The 7,321-nt window shown below is 40.9% G+C and overlaps 1 pseudogene; it reads right to left on the bottom strand.

Moving 5' to 3' along the window:
- Positions 1-477: 477 nt before the first annotated feature.
- Positions 478-7,321, bottom strand: part of LOC102870508 — an 11,851-nt pseudogene continuing 5,007 nt past the window's right edge.

The following is a 7,321-nucleotide window of genomic DNA, read 5'->3' as shown; positions in this document are numbered from 1 at the left end:
GGGTTATACGACCTAGAAGAACGTTTCACCAAAAACAGGCCTGAGGGCCACGGAGTAGAGTCACCCACCTTTGGCTTGGGAGCATGACCTTCTGTCCACAAGGCCAACTAATCTCTCTCCTTGCTGTTGTTGTTAAGTGCCGTCGAGCCGTAGGGAAATAATACTGTTCTTACAGCCATTGTAAAAATGTATACCTCAATAATTTTAGCAATAACATATTTTGCTGAACACGCTGACCCAGCATGGCTACCCTTTTCTGACCACATCTGCACTTGGCCCAGGGCACGGACACCCATAAACAGTCAGAGACAATAATTCCTGAATGTGAAGAAATCGCTACTGTCAACGATGACAAACTTTGTGTAACTTCCATTTCTAGTCTCTGCTTATTACCTGATCCTGTGTTCTTCTCAGGGTTGGAGTGGTTTAAACACTAGATGGCATCCCAGATGCTGGTGATAAAGCTTTGTTTATCTCTCAATCTGGCTGAATGTTTAGAATTTTGCTATCTACCACAACAAAAGGATGGGGCACACTGCAGGCATGATGCCAGTACCTCAGTGACTATCTTAGCACCTGCCCTCTGGTTCTACGGTGCGAGGTAGCCAGAGGATTCTCTCTTGGAGGTCATTTACTTGATCCTACAACCTCTGATATTCCAGGGAGAGTTGAAAACCAATGAGCAAAGGAGATGATGTTCTAGAACCTGAAAAAGGTAGTCAGCCATGATGATTTGATGCCCTGAGGAGCTAGAGATAGTACCCAACATACTAACAGGAAAAAATTAGGTGTCCAGGGAATTGGGAACCAGCCAGAATTTTTCTGTTCCATCTACTTTTCTGTGCTGAGTTCATTTTATTAATTTTCGTATCAATTTCCTTCATTGATATTATTGTAGTGTTCACTAAGGCTTTATGAATTTACTCTTATATTGATGATAAAATGAATTTTATGAATTTTATTTTGTCCTTTCTTTCACAGTTCTTCTAAGAAAATAATAACTAAGTTGTGGTTTTCTTCCCAAGTCTGAAACAGTTCACATTATCTTGAAATTGGGTTGACTTCCTCTGCATTTTCTTTCTCTCTCTCTCTTTTTCTTTTTAGAATAAACACCTTTAATACATGTGCTAAAATGGGAGGGAGATTTGCCTTTCCGTGCCTTGATTTTCCTCAGGTAGAATTTCAGCTCCTTGACCTCTAGCACATAACCATCTGCATGTCACACTGGCCTGGCCGGGAAGCAATACATGCAAGAAGCTTGCCCTGTTGGAGCTGCTCCTCTAGAAAACTGCTGATTTTTGCATTCTTTTTCCTTTCATCTTATTTTTTCTGAATTTTCTTTGATCGCTTTTTGTTTAAAATCTCTTCCTCCTCAGGAATCAGCTTAGCCCCTTTCTTATGACCCAGGGGTAGCGCATAGTGGGACTCATACCACTGGCGGTACCGTGTACTGTCAATGAGCACGATGCAATTCTTCACTGAGCACGATGCAATTCTTCACTAGGGTCTTGGTTCGGACCAGTTCATTATTGGAAGCATTGTAGACAACATCAATTATCCTTGTTTTGCGAGTGCAACACTCAGAGTCCCAGAAGTTCCCCACATCCAATCGTAGGGCACGGTACTTCTTGTTGCCTCCTCTCACACGAACTGTGTGTATACGGCGGGGGCCAATCTTAGCGTTGGCAGCCGGGCGTCCCAGCTCACACTTCCGCTTCTTGTGGTAGGGCTTTCTCTTGCCTCCGGTCTTGCGGCGCTTGTGCCAGTTGTCCCGGGAGATGCCCCCCCCCCATCATGGCCGCATCGCTCACAGAGACTCACCCATCGCACCGCCTACATTTTCATTAGGAAATTCTGTCAGTAATCTCCAGAGTGCTGAAGAGCAACAATGTCAGTCTAGACACTAAGGTGTACCCAATCCAGGCCATGGTCTTTGCAATTACTTGCTATACATCAGAGAGCTGACAATGATCAAAGGTGACAGAAGAAGAATTGATGCTTTTGAGTTTTGGTGCTGGAGAAGAATACTGAACATACCACAGACTGCCAAAAACCTAACAGGTCTGTCCTGGAAAGGGTGAGATAAAGTTGTTCCTTGGAGGCAAGAATTTTCAAACTCCATCTTACATACTTTGGTCATATTGCCAGGTGAGACCAGTCCTTGGAGAAGGACATCATGCTTGGAAGAGTGGAGGGACAGCACAAGAAAGGAAGACCCTGGATGAAATGGATTGAGGCAGTGAGGATAGGTGTGTCAGAGGCAGTGAGATAGGCTCAGGATAGAGTAGGGTTCAGAGCTGCTGTGCATAGGGTGGCTATGTGTTGGAGTTGACACTATGTCACATAACACCAACAACACTTCTTTTTTGCATTGTTCTTGTGTTCAATTGTGGATAGATATTTCTGGTTTCCTATTTTTATTGTATTTATTATATTTTGTTTAGTATTAAACTTTGTGTATTTGTGTCTGTATCAGCTTCTGAATTATGTCATGTATGTTAACTTTGAATTGTTATCTGCCATTGTTGGTTCTTGGCCCAAAGAACTTATTTTAATATTTTATTTAAGGTTGGTATAATTGTCACATATTCTTTGAGTTTCTGTTTATCTGTAAGTGTCATGATTTCACCATCATATTTGATGAACAATTTTGACAGGTATATGATTTCTGAGTTATATTTATGCCATCCCACTGCCTTTTTTACCTTTATAATTTCTGCTGCGAAATCAGAACTTAGTGTTTTTTTGGTGCTCTTTAGCAAGTCTTTGTGTTTTCCTAGCTGCATTTAGTATTATTTCTTAGTCTTTAATTTTAGAAAATTTGGTGTGACTTGTCTTGGTATATTTCTTTAGATGTCTATCTTGTTTGGTGTTCAACATACTTTCATATTTCCTATTTTCTCATTTTTCATAATATTTGACAAGATTTTCGTACCAAATCACCAACTATTTTCTCTATCCTTTTTTTCTGTCCTAGAGTAGGGCTGTGGGCTCTTCCTGTTCTGGAATTCCAATCACATGCAAGTTATTTCTCTTGAGGTTGTCCCACATAATCCTCTTCCATTTCACTATTTGGTTTTTTACTTCTCCAATTCTGTTCTTTTGTTCTTCCAATGGGTTCTCCCTGTCTGAATTTTAGCCTTAGTATTCTGAATTTTAATTTGCTGGTTTTGTATTTATTCTAAGTAAAGGAAATAAAACAAGACTGGAAGCGGGAGCGGCATCCACTTCCAAAATGTCTTGCCTCTGGAAACTCTATGTACGAACAGTGCTCAGGCCTTTCATTCATAGGGTTGCTATGAGTCGTCTATGACACAACGGCTCCTAACAACAACAACGATGGCATAGAAAGAGCTACGTTGGCCTAGTGGACAGAAAATTATGCTACCAAGCCGAAGGTGGGTGATTTTAATCTGCGGCCCTCAGGCTGGGTTCGAATTGTTTTCCTGTCAAACATTCTTCTAGGTGGTATAGCACTGGTCTGTGTGTTGCTGTACAGAGGTAACTTGTGGTTGCTGTGATGCTGAACACTGTGACGGTGATGTGCCAAACGTGGTAATGGGTACCCATGGTGGACAGTGTTTGCTGGAGCTTCCTGACTAAAACAAGCCTGGAAGCAGGGTTCTGAAATGGCTTGCCTCCGGAACCTCTGTGTATGAACAGTGCTCAGGCCTTTCGTTCATAGGGTGGCTATGAGTCATCCACGACTTGACAGCATCTAACAACAATAACAACAAAGGAAATAAACATCAGAGCAAGTTATTTTTTTTTTTGCAAGTAACTATTTTTAAAAACAAACCACCCATTCCTAATATGTAATATATGTGTACATATAATTAGAATGAAAACATACACATAAAATTTGTAATTGTGAATACTTTCTGGAAGATGACTGGATCATCAATGAGAGGGATTTAATTCACCTTTATTTCCATTCTTTAAACATATCTAATACTGGAGTAGGGAGCTCTGGTAGCCTAGTGCTAAGAACCTACACTGCAATCCTGAATGCACATGGTTTGAATCTACCAGCTGCTCTGTGGGAGAAGGATGGGCCCTCTTCTCCTGTACTATTAACTGCCACTGAAAACTGCCTCTGAAAACCCACTATGTGTTGGTTCTGACTCGAAAGTACTTAACAATATTGTAGTAGTTTTCTAAACATTGAGAATGGGGTGAATGTGGGGTACAGTGATCCTATAGATCCCTTGTCTGTCAGATGGTATCTAAGATCAAGTGCTGCAGTTTGACAACCTGAAATAAAGCTCTTGTTGGCAGGAGCCTCTCACTTTTTCTCCAGAGCTCTCATCTTCTATCTATCATGGATCCCTAGATTCAAGGGCTTCAGGACATTTCACAGATTTTTATCAATTTCCTATTGGTAAGAAAATAAATCAGAAGGCTTAAACTGTACAGATGGAAGACTAGTTGAAGTGGCAAGATGGCAAAATTATCATACATATTAGACTATAGGTGTTCCCTACCTACAACACAGATAAAGCTTCTAAATGCCCTGTTTAAAGCAATAATTGCCAGGCCACCAAAGGACCTTGGTATGGCAAAATAAAATGCAAACTGAGACCAGGTAGGTGACATAAATAACTGAAGTGGGTTAGATTTAAGACGATGGGGTGCATTGGGGACTGTGTGACGTGAGATACTTGAGCAGAGTAAAGTGGACAACAGCTATTCATTGCCACTGCCAAGGTGAAGTTCAGGCTCAATGTAGCCAAAGTTGATCATTTTCCAAAGGTAGAAATAAAAACTTTTATGTGAAACATGAGCAACAGTTTCAAATTAGATCAAAACTACAATAAAAGCCATTCTACAGCCCAAAGCAAACATCATTGGGTCAAATCTACTAGAGAGATGCTATTTTTGTCATCATTGATTTAGACACTGTGTGTAATGTGCCAGACTATTAACTGTATGGTCAGTGGCTCAAATCCACTGGTCACTCTGCAGAAGAAAGATGGACAGTATCCTCCATTAAAGATTTATAGCCTTAGAATTCCTATAGAGGGTCACTCTGTATTGGACTGGACTCGACAGTAGCCTGTTTGCCATTGTCTAGAGGATTAGAGTAGTGATTTACGAACTTATAAGTAGTCATGACAGAGATTACATTTGATACACAAAGCAGAAACTACTGACCTTCAAAAATAATGCTCCGTGTCTCTCTCTTCCCCAAATGTCTATTAATATTCCCCGCAAGCTCTTCAATATTGCTAACTGGTTGCCATGGTGAGCTTAACCCTACATCACAGAACTGAGCTATGTCATTGATGACATCACACAAAGGCTCTGGGGAGCACTAATAATCACTCGAAAAGCCAGTTGGAGGAGTTACCTCTAACAGTTCCTGTGAGAGATGACTTTATCAGTTTGTTGGTGTTTTGTTCTTTTTTAAAAATAAATTGAAAAAAAAAAAAAAATAAATTGGAAAAACTAGCATTCCCACCAGATTAGAAGTGGGAACATCATCCTCTCCCAGGGTTCCTCTTGGGTTTAAGTTCAGGTTTCTCCTGGCAGAAGGAAGCCTTACTTAATTCAACACTAACAGGCCTATCCTCAACTCTTCTGGTGAGATGAGATCTCTTTCTCCAAGGGTGGGGATGTGGAAGTTTGTCCAGGGAGAGAGTCAGAAGGCGGTATTGAAAGGATAGATAAAATGATTACGAGGGGGGTATTTTCTGCTCATTTGTTTATTTTGTTTCATTTTTATTTTGGGGGGATGTGTGTGACAGTATAGCAGCATACAGAGGCACAATGGGAGAAAACATATAAATACATGAATACCTGAGCCTTAACATCTAATCAGCACAGGCTGATTCACATTTTTTCCAATTACTGAGACCTGCAGTTCCTGATAATGTCCTCCCATTAAAATCTACCTCAGAAGCCCAGTGGAGGAGGAGTTGTTAGGAGTTGGAATTAACTCAATAGAGGTTTTAGAGTTTGCAGTTTCTGTACAATGGTCACTATCAGCTTCAGAACTATCTCAGGAGAAGATCTTTTCCTTTTCACTAACAACAGCCTTAGATTGAGGTTGGGTAGATGATCTGGGACTGAACAGGTTATGGGAACAGTTAGGTGGTCTGACATGGATTCTGAAGGAGGAGGCTGGTGTTTAAGTGGGAGAGGAAGCATGAGGGTCCAAGGATGGGGCACACTGCAGGCATGATGGCACTGCCTCAGCTGGACTGTCCTCGTACCTGTTCTCTGATTCTGCACTGTGTGCTCTCTTGGAGGTCATTTTCTTGATCCTACAACCTGGTGCTCAATGAAGATGCTGTAAGGGTCATGCTTCAAGGATAGTTGAAAACCAGTGAGCAAAGGAGAAGATATTCCTGGACCTGAGAAAGATAGCCATGATACTTCAGGTGCCTGGGGAGCTACAGGTGGAGTGACCCCACATACTTCCAGGAGAGGAGACATGGGGGAAGGTAGATGTTTGGGCTCAGGGCTGTGATAGAGAGCCCAGCAGTGGCCCTGTGACTATCACTGTGTCTGGGCCCAGAGAGCTCTGGGCACTGAGTTCTTGGGTCTCTAGAGAATTGGAAACCAGCATGGATTTTAAGGTAATGTACTAGTTCATTTGATCCATCCACATTCAGTGTAAATAAAAATGGATGTGATTTTATTGCCATCATTTTGAAGCACACTGTTGTGTTGTGCTGATTTCTTGGTCCCATCTACTTTTCTGTGCTGAGTTCATTTTGTTTATGACATCTCCTTCATTGCTTTTGTTGTTGTGCTCACTAAGGCTGTATGACTAGGCTTTTATTATTTTGATTACCAGTTTTATGGATTTTCTTGTGTTCTCCCTTTCACTAAGTTACTATTTTGTTTTTAAATCACAAAGAGTTCATTTTATCTTGAAATCTAGTTATCTTCCTCTATATTAGAATTTCTGTAGCTACACTTCTTATTCCCTCTTTTGATGTTGTTCTTTTCTTCATTTGTGGGCAGATACTTCTGGTTCTGTATTGGGAACTCTGGTGGCCTAGTGGCAAAAAGCTGCTCTGAAATCTCAAAGGCACGCAGTTCAAGGCCACCAGCCACTCCATTGAAGAAGGATGGTTAATCTCCTCCCTTGCTATTAACGACCTCTAAAAACCTGCTAGAGGGTCAGCTATGGATCAGTTCCTACTCTATGGTAAACAACAATAACAACACTATGCATTGTTTTGTATTAAACTTTGCGTATGCTAGTGTATGTGTCAGCTTCTTTTTTTTCTATAATTATATTTTATTAATTTTCATAAACATTTACAGAGATTTTGGGTTTCCATTCATTCATTGTTGCACTATGTGTCAG

This window comes from Elephantulus edwardii, unplaced genomic scaffold (assembly GCF_000299155.1).
Source record: "Elephantulus edwardii isolate Elephantulus edwardi_28Jun2011 unplaced genomic scaffold, EleEdw1.0 scaffold00041, whole genome shotgun sequence".
Lineage (NCBI taxonomy): Eukaryota > Metazoa > Chordata > Mammalia > Macroscelidea > Macroscelididae > Elephantulus > Elephantulus edwardii.
The sequence above is the reverse complement of the archived record's forward strand: the minus strand, read 5'-3'. Positions and strand labels throughout refer to the sequence as shown.